This window comes from Suricata suricatta, chromosome 9 (assembly GCF_006229205.1).
Source record: "Suricata suricatta isolate VVHF042 chromosome 9, meerkat_22Aug2017_6uvM2_HiC, whole genome shotgun sequence".
Taxonomy (NCBI): domain Eukaryota; kingdom Metazoa; phylum Chordata; class Mammalia; order Carnivora; family Herpestidae; genus Suricata; species Suricata suricatta.
In genome coordinates, this window is record NC_043708.1 from 102,606,500 (window position 1) to 102,617,801 (window position 11,302).

General features: G+C 48.0%; 1 pseudogene; it reads left to right on the forward strand.

Moving 5' to 3' along the window:
• Positions 1-1,521: 1,521 nt before the first annotated feature.
• On the forward strand, positions 1,522-1,854 carry LOC115302679 (annotated as a pseudogene).
• Positions 1,855-11,302: the final 9,448 nt, after the last annotated feature.

The following is an 11,302-nucleotide window of genomic DNA, read 5'->3' on the forward strand; positions in this document are numbered from 1 at the left end:
TACTCCTTCTCAGGATCATGTTCACAGGCAGTTGGCACTGTAATTTCCTAAGCACATTCACTGTCATCATCTTCAGCCTCACAGCCGATCTGTGATGATCACACTCATTTTACAAAGGAAAAACTGAGGCTCTGAGAGGTGAAGTCTCTCAGATACAGTAGTTCTTAACTCAGAGTTGTCCCTGGAAACCAGTGAGGGGCCCTCAGCTCAGAGGGGCCACCATGGAAATCACATTCCAACTATGTGCTCCTCAATGAGAACATGCCTAGAATAGTCTGACTCTGCCTGCCTGGCATACACACCCTGCTTCCTAGACATACACTAAATCTAATCCAGCTATCTACAAACAATGACCACAAATTCTCTGTAATTCCCTCATTATGAGACGGACGGGCTTTGTCACTTGTTTTGCACAAAAGAGTATGACAAAGGTGGGGGTTGGGGCGCCTGGGTGGCTCAGTTGGTTCAGTGTCCGACTTCAGCTCAGGTCATGATCTCACAGTTCATGAGTTCGAGCCCCACATCAGGCTCTGTGCTGACAGCTTGGAGCCTGGAGCTTGCTTTGGATTCTATGTCTTCCTCTCTCTGCATCTCCCACACTCGCAAATGACAAAAGTGATGCTCTACAAATTCTGGAGTTTAGGCCTCAAGAGAACTTGCTCTCTTCATTCCCTTGGAACATTGTCCTGAGCTCACCCTGTAGCAAAGTCAGTCTATCCTACAGGAGGATAAGAAAGCACATGGAGGGATACTGAGGCCCCTAGCCAATAGCTAGATATGTAAATGAGGCCATCTTGAACTTTCCACCCCAGTGGTTGCATGAGTGAGCCCAAATAAGACCAGCAGAGGAATGGTCCAGCCAACCCACAGAATCATGAGAAATAACAAATTACTATTAATAAACCACTGAGTCTTGGGGTGGTCTGTTACACTGCAATAGATAACTGGTATGCTAAGACTAAAAGTTCTTTCCATTGCAAGAAACGAAAGCACAATTCAGATTGGTTTAAGCAGAAAAGGAATCTGATGGCTCTCATAACTGAAGTTTTGGGGCAAATTGGACCTAGGGACTCAGACAACATCAGGGCTGTTCTCTTTTCATATCTCAGCAGCTTCCTCTGAGATGGCTTTATTCTCAAGGAGGGTGTGGCAGTCTGTACTTTCCAAAGATGGCTACTATAGCTTCCATCACACATGTTCTTGTACGATGTAACTGTGCTATTCTACCATCAAGAGATAGAATCATGGGGCACCTGAGTGGTTAAGCATCTGACTCTTGATTTCAGCTCAGGTCATGATCTCACAGCTGGTGGGATCAAACCCTGTGCTGTCAGCTCAGGCCTCTTTGGGCTTCTCTCTCTCCCTTGCTCTCTGCCCCTCCCCCACTTGCAAACATGCTCGCTCGCTCTCTCTCTCTCTCAAAATAAATAACTAAACTTAAAAAAGAGAGAGAGAGAGCTCTTTCCGCCACCTTGGAACCCGTGGAGGCCTACTGGGAACAGGACTCCTGAAACGACAAATATGTCTGGAAGGCTGTGGTCCAAAGCTGTTTTTGCTGGCTATAAGCAAGGTCTCTGGAACCAGAGGAAGCACACAGCTTTTCTTAAAATTGAAGGTGTTTATGTCTGAGATGAAACTGAGTTCGATCTAGGTAAGGGATGTGCTTATGTGTACAAAGCAAAAAACAACACAGTGACTCCTGGTGGCAAACCGAATAAAACCAGAGTAATCTGGGGAAAAGTAACTCGTGCTCATGGAAACAGTGGCATGGCTCATGCCAAATTCCGAAGTAACCTTCCTCCTAAAGCCACTGGCCACAGAGTCCATGTGATGCTGTACCCCTCAAGGATTTAAACTAACTGAAAAGTAAATAAATAAAGGTGTAGATTTGGTCTCATAAGAGAGAGAAAGAGAGAGAGAGAGAGAGAAAATCTTGTTTCCCATCCCTTGAATCTAAACTTTTTTAATGTTTTATTTTTGAGAGAGAGAGAGAGAGACAGCATGAGCAGGGAAGGGTCAGAGACAGAGGGAGACACAGAATCCGAAGACAGGCTCCAGGCTCTGAGCTGTCAGCACAGAGCCTGACGCAGGGCTCTAACCCACTAACTGTGAGATCATGATCTGTGCCGAAGCCTGACGCTTAACCGACTGAGCCACCCAGGCGCCCCCCCTTAAATCTAAACTGGTTTATGACTTGCTTGCAACCAAGAATGAAGTCGACTTCTTTTTTTCTTTTTTTAAAGTGTTTATTTCTAAGACAGAGGTGGGGGGGGCGCAGAGAGAAGAGGGGAACAGAGGATCTGAAGTGGGCTCTGCACTGACAGCAGCCAACCCAGTTTAGGGCTTGGACTCATGAACTTAGAGATCACCGCCTGAGCTGAAGTCAGAAGCTCAACCAACTGATCCACCCAGGTTCCCCAAATGAAGTGGACTTTGAAGGCCACTCACACAAGGTCATGCAGCTTCCACTTGGATCTCTTGGGACATTTACTCTGGGGAAAGTCAGCTGCCATGTAAGAAGTCTAATGACCCTGAGACCATCATCTTGGAGAGGCCTGGTGTGGTGTCCTAGTCAGTAGTCCCACTAAGACACTAAACATGTGACTGTGGCTACCTTTGACAGACCAGACCAGCTCATCTATCAGGGGAGTGTCACTGGGTGTCCTCAATTGATGTCACAAAAAGCAGAATTACCCACTCGAGTCCTACATGAAACCCTGACCTCTAGGTCATCATTAAGAATGAGAGACCACAGGGTCTCTCACTGAGTTGAGCACCCAACTCTCGAATTTGGCTCAGATCATGACCTCATGGTTTATGAGATCAAGCCTCACACAGGGCTTCTCACTGACAGCTCAGAGCCTGCTTGGTATTCTCTGTTTCCCTCTCTCTCTTTGACCTACCCAGCTCATGTGCACTCTCTCTTTCTTTCTCAAAATAAATAAATAAATAAACATGGAAAAAAAAAAGTAAGGATGTGGTCTCTCATCCTTACTTGTCATTTAAGCCACCAAGATTTGGGTAGTTTGTTACACAACAGTAGTAACTAGAATAGAAGCTGTTTCCATGTCATATCTTCCAAAGCTTCAGGCTCCCTCTTAGCACCTCTCGAATCTCCAGTGGAAAGGAAGTGTCTCCTCCTGAACTGTTCTAGCAGAAGCTGTGGGAAATGCTCTCCTTGACCCATTCCTGGCCCAGTCCCTGTAACCATGGGATAGAAAGCTCTAATAAGCCCACTTCTCGAGCCAGGGGTATATCAGCCCCACTGGAATCACATGGACTGATTTTTCCCCAAAGGAAAATTGCAGTGCTATCATTGGAAGTAGGAAGAACGGATGCTAAGAAGAAAAAAATGACATGTACCTACTAAAAACACAACCACAAACACAAGGACCCCTATCCTAGGAGGAATTGACCTGAAAGGTCTAACTAGTAACTTTGATATCAGGAGTTGAGTCTTTTTTCTGTAATTTTTAAATGTTTTTATTTATTTTTGAGAGACAGATAAAGAGTACAAGCAGGGGAGGGGCAGAGAGGGAGACACAGAATCTAAAGCAGGCTCCAGGCTCTGAACTGTCAGCACAGAGCCCCAACACAGAGCCTGATGCAGGGCTCAAACTCACTAGCCTCGAGATCATGACCTGAGCTGAAGTCAGTCACTTAACCAACTGAGGCCACCCAGGCACCCCAGGAGTTGAGTCTTGATATTAAAACACCACTTTCACAGCTGTCAACCTGGAGAGTTTACCCTCCATTTGTTTTGTTACAAGCCTACCCAGATATGACTCCTCCCCACCTGGTAACCATATCAACACACCCCAGAAGAGCTGAGCAAAACTGAACAGCCATAATAACTCCAGCTTAGAAAATGGAAGAAAGAGAAAGAAACCTGGGGGCTCCTGGGTGGCTCAGTCAGTTAAGCGTCCAACTCTTTTTTTTTTATTTTTTTTAATGTTTTATTTATTTTTGAGACAGAGAGAGACAGAGCATGAGAGGGGGAGGGGCAGAGAGAGAAGGAGACAGAACCAGAAGCAGGCTCCAGGCTCTGAGCTAGCTGTCAGCACAGAGCCTGACGCGGGGCTTGAACCCACGAACGTGAGATCTGTCCTGAGCCGAAGCCGGAGCCTTAACCAACTGAGCCACCCAGGCACCCCTAAGCGTCCAACTCTTGATCTCGGCTCAGGTCATGATTTCGCAGTTCGTGAGTTCGAGCCCGATGTCGGGCTCCTCACTGATGGTGTGGAGCCTGCTTGGGATTCTGTCCTTCCCACTCTCTGTTCCTCCCCTGCTCTCTCTCACTCTCTCTCTCTGAAAAATAAATAAACTTTAAAAAATGAGAGAGAAAGAAACCTGTCAGCATCTTGTTTTACTTTGTGCAGGTTTTACGTGGAAGCAGATTCCCTCAGAAAGGGCTGTGGCCCAGCAGATGCCCTAGAATATGCCCAGTAGAGGACTCCCCCTGGAGTAACGTGCTTACTGCAGGCACCACTGAAAGCTCCGCCAGCTCCAAACAGGGTCACTTCACTGTCCCCAGAGTATTCACCAGTCACGGCCTTATGTTCACAAGCAGTGTCTCTAAGAGTCATCAGGCTTACCACAATATGTTCACACCCCACTGTTTTCACCACAGACTGTGGGATTTCCACCATGTCGCCATGATGTTCACCAGACTTGCTATGGTGTACTTGTAGTCAGTCTGTTCACACCCAGTGACACTGTAGTGTTTACTGCCTGAAGCAGTGAGTTCATACTTTCTATGTGGACATCACAGTGTCCCACGGTGCCCCCAGGATTTCTCAGAAATCTACATTCATGATTTTGTGTAGGATTAGGGGCTGCACAGCTTACTAGAGTGGTCTCTCACAAGTGTCCACACACCCCTCCCCGACGTGTCACACTCACCATGTGTTTGCCCTGGTTGTTCGTGAAGCTCAACCCATGTGTCTACCAGACTCTGCCTCGTGTTTCATGTGACCCAAGGCTTCTTTTCATGACTCCCTCAAGAGGGCCCAGGTGGCTCTGTGTGTGGTATGACCTCAGCTCTGACCAAGATGAGTCCAAAAAAGCCTTCAGGAAAGATGGGGGCGTTCTTGGTCAGAGAAGGGGTGAGATGGATGCTGGGTGGAAGCCCTCCCTGGCTGGAAGTTTCCAGGACACACAGCTGTTTTATGGGCTAGAGCTATGGAGAGTTGAGTGTGAGGAGCATCCCTCTTTCCAAGAAGATTCTTTCGCCCACACAGCACCTAGGCCGCAAAGATTTGAGACTCCGGATGGCCAGGGTGAGTGGAGGGAAGAAGGGGAAATGGAGGTTAGAAAGGCTTTGGTGAACAGCCTTAGCCAAACAGGGTGGGACAGAAGGAGAGAGACAGACACATGGGCCCCCAGAGACCATTTTTCATGGGCTGGCCTTATGTTCCCAGAAGGCAAGTAGCATGCAGGGCAGCTGAATTGGGACACTTTCCCCTCAGGAGAACAAGAGCTCTGAGGACAGGATGTTGGTCAGTGACAGGGAAGGCAAAATAAGGGAAGAAGAAATTTGAATCCCACTCCACATTTTAAAAAATTGAAACAGGGGCTCCTGGGTGGCTCAGTCGGTTGAGTGTCTGACTTCAATTTAGGTCATGATCCTATGGTTTGTGGGTTCCAGCCCTGCTTTGATATCTCTGCTGTCAGCACAGAGCCTGCTTTCGATCCTCTGTCTCTCTCTTTCCCCTTCCCCTGCCCATGTTCTCTCTCTCCCTCTCTCAAAAATAAATAAACATTTAAAAAATTGAGACATAATTTTCATACTGTAAAGCTCACCATTTTGGATACACAATTCTGTGATTTTTTGCCAAATGCAAGCGATCAGGTAACCATCATATCAAGATATAAAATGTTTCCATCACCTCAGAAGTTCACTTTGAGGTGAACCCCTCTCTCCATCTTCAGCTGCTGACAACCACTAGTTTGTTTTCTGTCCCTGTGGTTTTGTCTTTTCCAGAATGTCCTATAAGTAGAATCCTTTGATATGAGCTTTTTAAGTTTTCTTTCTTTCACTTAGTGTACTCATCCATGTTGCTGAATGTGCCAATAGCTCATTCCTTTTTATTGCCAAGTAGTATTCCATTGTATGGCTATAGGTGGTTTATCTATCCATTCACTACTTGAAGAATGCCTGGGTGTGTCCACTTGTTAGCAGTTACATTTTAGCTATAAATATTTGTGTACATATTTTTTTAAACAGTTGCTTTCACATTTTATTTGCTTGTCATTTTTTAATGTTCATTCATTTTTGAGAGAGACAGATAAACTGTGAATGGGGTAGGCACAGAGAGAGAGGGAGACACAGAATCTGAAACAGGCTCCAGGCTCTGAGCACAGAGCCCAACCTGGGGCTCTATCTCACAAACTATGAAACCATGAAATCAAGGGTTGGACTCTTAACAGACTGAGCCATACAGGCACCCCAATGTACAGATGTGTATGTATACATTCTCATTTTTGGGGGGTAAATACTAAGAGTGGGATTGCTGGGTTATAAGATAAGTGTATGTTTAATCTTATAAGAAACTGCCAAACTGTTTTCCAGAGTGATTGTACCATTTCCGTTCCCACCAGCAATGTAGGAGAGTCCAGTTACCCTGTATTCTCACCAGCGCTTGATAGTATCAGAGTTCCATGTTTGCTGTTAGCCCTTCTAATAGGACGTGTAGTGTGATTTCATTGTAGTTTTAATTTGCCTTTCTGTGGTGAGTATCTTTTTATATCCTTATTTGTCATGCATAGGTCTTCTTTGGTGAAACGCCCATTCAAATATTTTCCTGTGTTATAACTGGATTGTTGTCTTATTAAAGATATCCCCAGCTTCTCGAAAATTCACCTTACACTTCACTTTTGTAAAAAAAAAAAAAAAACCTGCAGTAGTGCTTGTTTTCACTAGCCAAATGAAATCTGAAGACGATATTCAATTTTACAAAAAAAAAATAGCAATGAAAGCAAAAATAATTTTCAGCGTCTGTTTAGTAGGGAGCCATCACAGAGGTGGGGCACCCGAGCAGTGAGGGGGTGCCGCCAAGCTCCTTCCCTGGGAACTAGGGTTTATCTCGATTTATTTTGTGCCTCTGCTACCAAGGTATCAGAAAAGCCTCAGAGAGATAATTTTTTGGTTTGGGAAGGCTCAAATCTTTTTCCATACAAATTAATCATAGTTGCTTCTTCATTTTACACCATTTCAGCTTAGGAAAGTTTTTATGGGACTGCTCCTCTTTCAGATAGTGGGGTAAACCGTATTGACTATATATTCTGGATTTAAGTCTCTTATCAAATATGTATCTTGAATTTTTTTCCCAATATGTGGCTTGCTTTTCATTTTCTTAACAGTGTCTTTAAAGAGCAGAGTTCTCAGTTTTGACGAAGTTCAATTTATCAATTTTTTAATTTTATGAATGGTGCTTTTGGTGTTGGATCTAAGAAATTTTTGCCTAACCTACAGTCACAAGATTTCCTCCTATGTTTTCTCTAGGAGTTTTTCCATTTGGGATTTTACCTGTGGTTCGTTTTTAACTAGTTTTTACAAATAGTACAAAGTGTAGGTCGTTTCATTTTTTTGTATATGAATGTCCAATTGTTCCAGTACTGTTTGTTGAAAAGATTTTCCTTTCTCTTGACCAACCCCTATCTGGGTTTTTAACAACTATGGCTCTTTGAGGCATTGACACCAGCACTCACGAGCTTCCTTACACAAAAGTCAGTAGCATAGCAGGGATGAATGCCCCTCTGAACTTGATCCGAAAAGAGGGCTGCTTATGCCTGAATGAGACACAGACTTTTCAATTGAACAGCTCTTTTAGCTTGAACTTACAGCCCCCCTGCTCTCCCCAGGACTTAGACGAGTCTGCTGAGACCTGCACCAGGAGATTGCTATGACTGTCAAGCACAATCTAGGTCCAGAACTGTGTCTCTTCTCTGATGACACTCATATACCCCGGAGGCTCCTTGGTCAGAGAGGTTTTGAATCCTCTGCACTCAACTAGCTTCTGTCAAACAGAGAGAATGCCTTGAGAAGGCATCAGCTGCCTTTATCATTCTGGTTGCTTTCACCCGTCAAAGTTGCATTTTAGCCTGATCATAATCAGTGAGGGAGAAAGTACATTGGGCAAGATATATAAGTCTTCTGCTGGGGCGCCTGGCTGGCTCAGTCAGTTAGGACATGAGGCTCTTGTCTCAGGAGCCGTGAGTTTGAGCCCCACGTTGGGCGTAGAGATTACTTAAAAAATAAACTAGGGGACTGCAGTCCCACTTCTGGGTCAGGTGAGGCCTCTGGCTCTGCCTTGAGACACTGAGTCTTCCTCCTTTGGGGATGCAGGTCCAGCTGTGACCCTTGATGCCTGGGCAGCTGAGTCAGTTCTCGGGTGAACCTGTCTGCTTGATGGACCTTCCAGGGAATACTTAGAGCAGACCCATAGATAACATGACTCCAGGTTCCTAAATGCACTACTTCCCACTATGGGTTTCATGATGTATGATGGCTGGAGTGGATGTGGGAAAGGGTGCAGGCAGACATGACCCACCTGCTCTAGCCTAATGAGAGATCAGAGCAGCCTGAAATGTAAATGGCAGCAACTCAGGGGGCATCGCCTGCTGTGGGAAAGCTGTGTGCATAACTCTGTGTGCCTGTAGTGACAGTGGCCATCTGGGAGCGTGCAAACCTGACTGGGTGTGTTGTGATGGGTACATGCACGTACTCAGCTCTGATCCCCAAGTGCGGTGTAACTTGAGGCATTTCATCTCCCTCTCTGGACCTTAGATTCCTCCACAGTAAAATGAGAGGATCCAATGGACTCTAAAGCTCCTTCCTTCCATCTCCCTCCAGACTCTTCTCCCTGGTTTCAGGGGAGCAGCTCCCCCAGCCTCTGAACCCCATCACTGCAGACATCTGGCCACTGGAGGCCTCATCTTCTACCTCGAGTTCCCAGTGAGACCTTTCTTTTACAGGAACAACTCTCTCAGAAGAATTCTAGAACGTTCTCCACTACCTTGTGCACATGTGTGTGTTTGTGTGTAATTGTGACTACAAGTGTGTTTGTGATGAGCCATGGGAAAGGGAGAGATGGCAAGGGTCTCCAGGGGGAGAATGAGTCTATTTGCTTGTATCTCTTTTTCCAACCCCCCAGAGATAGGCTCCTAAGGGCATGTACCCACTCACCTTCTTTGTGCACATTCTCACAGTATCTATTTATAGCAAGAATCAGCCAGGTACCACCTCCTCCAAGAACCTCCCCTCATAGCCCCACACTGGGCTAACAGCCCCTCTGGTGTTTTCTACAAGCCCTGTGCCCTGAGCACTTTTCCAGTAGAACATTCATCACATTCTACCAATGCTGTTTTCTTGCTTGCCCCATCTCTGTAGTGAAATCTCTAGAGGATAGGAACCGGGTCTCATTCCGTTGGCATCCCAGCATCTGGAATGCTCAGAACCTGTGTGTGGACTGGGGTGACCTCACCTCACATGCTCCTAGCAGGACATTCCATCCTCAAAGGCCCCATACCCCTATGCAACCACCCCCTTTGGAGTGTGAGGTAAAACAAACCTAATACACCCATGGGGCTTTCTCTCTCCTTGGGGTCACCACCCCAGGACCTTCCTCTGGTCCAGGAAAGGCCTGCTCTAACTGTGAAAATGGAGACAGCCTGGGATATAGGGTGTGGGTGCTCGGCTGATCCCACCAGTTTTAGGGCCCTTAGCACAGGGAGCGTTCCTCCTCTTTTCTGGACTTTCTGGCCCTGGTGTGAACCTTGTTGGCGCCAGTGGGCTTTTAATATTTTCCATTCCTGGCTGATATACAACATTTCACCTCAAAAATGCATCCTCCCCCTCACCAAAGGGCACGCCTTTCCAGTGAGAGGAACCCAGGGCTGGTGAGTGAAGGTGACCCACTGCATTCTGGACTCAGAGGAGCCCCAGCCCAGTGCTCTGAGAAAGAGGTGGCAGAAATGTCTTCCCGGCCAAAGGAGACAAGCTCCTGGCCAGCTGAGGCCTCATGCTCCCACAGGAAGCCTGGGCCCACGGCAAGCAGGGGACACCTTCTTGGTTCTATGTGGGGCTCCAGGCCCACCCCTGCCAGTGCCTTTACCTCGCTGAGGCCTACTGGCCCCTCTGCACAGTGAGGAAAATGACAGTGTCTGTCTCTCAGGGTCCTTGTGAGGCTTGCATGCTGCACATTCGGGTCCTGCAGGGGCTTTAAAACACGCCCAGTCCGTGCCCAGCAGAGACACTGATTCAAGGATAAGGGTGCAGCCTGGACATCAGAGTTTTTTAAAAGCTCTTGGTGTTTCACTCCATCCGCGGCTGAGAACCACTTGCTCGGATAGGAAAGCACCGTCCTGGGGGCTCATTACAGGTACAACTGCTACTTTGATGAGCCAGAGCACACACTGCCCATTTCCTCGAACATGCGATCCCATGGATACCTGAAATCCCCTGACAGAGTAGAGGGAAAAGCACTTTGAAAAGGCAGGTGGGGGGTCCTGCAGGTTTGCCCTGCGCCTCTCCAAGCCCGCCTGCTCACAGACAGATGCCTCTGAGCCACCAGCCCTGTCCCATGCCGGAGCTCCACAAACTCGTCCCGGTGACCCCTCTGCTGGCCAGGCCAGGTCCACTCCAGAGGGACCCCGGCTCGTGGCTCCCCTCCCAGACACAGGCCCTGAACCAAGAGTGGGGTTGGTAGGCGGAGGTGGCCCTGCTCCCCTCACCCGTCACTGCACGTTGGGGTAAAGGGCAACTGTCACTACAGACTTAACAGGCAGTGCCCCGAGCCAGGAGGGAGAGGACGCTCAGGGGCCTGGTGGGGGGAGAGAAGGCTGCTTTCTTCATCCGCAGACGGCTCCACGGCCTGGCCCGGAGGAAGAAAACGGCTGGAGAGCCATGCCCCTCAGGGAGAGCAAGTGGGGAGCAGCACATCTTCTCACAGGGACCCCTGCAGGCCACCCCTCAGCCGCATATCCCAGAGTTAGGCTGGTCTTGGACACAGGAGGAGAGAACAGGGTCTCCCCAGGGAGCAGCCCAGCCCCTGCCTGAGGAGCTTCAGCCAAAGCCCAGGCCCCGGGCAGAGGGTAGAGCCCTCAGTCTCCTTAGGCCCAAAGTTCTGCAACAGGGCAGCCAGCAGGCCTGGGGGCTGGGGTGGACCTGGCCCGCCCAGCAGAGGGGTCGCCGGGAGAGGTGGCTGGATTTCCTCAGGCACTCGCCGCAGAAGTGGCTCTTCTGAGGCTTCCTCACTGTCCTGTGCCCCCGGCTCCTGGCCAGGGTAGGAAAGGAGAGGGA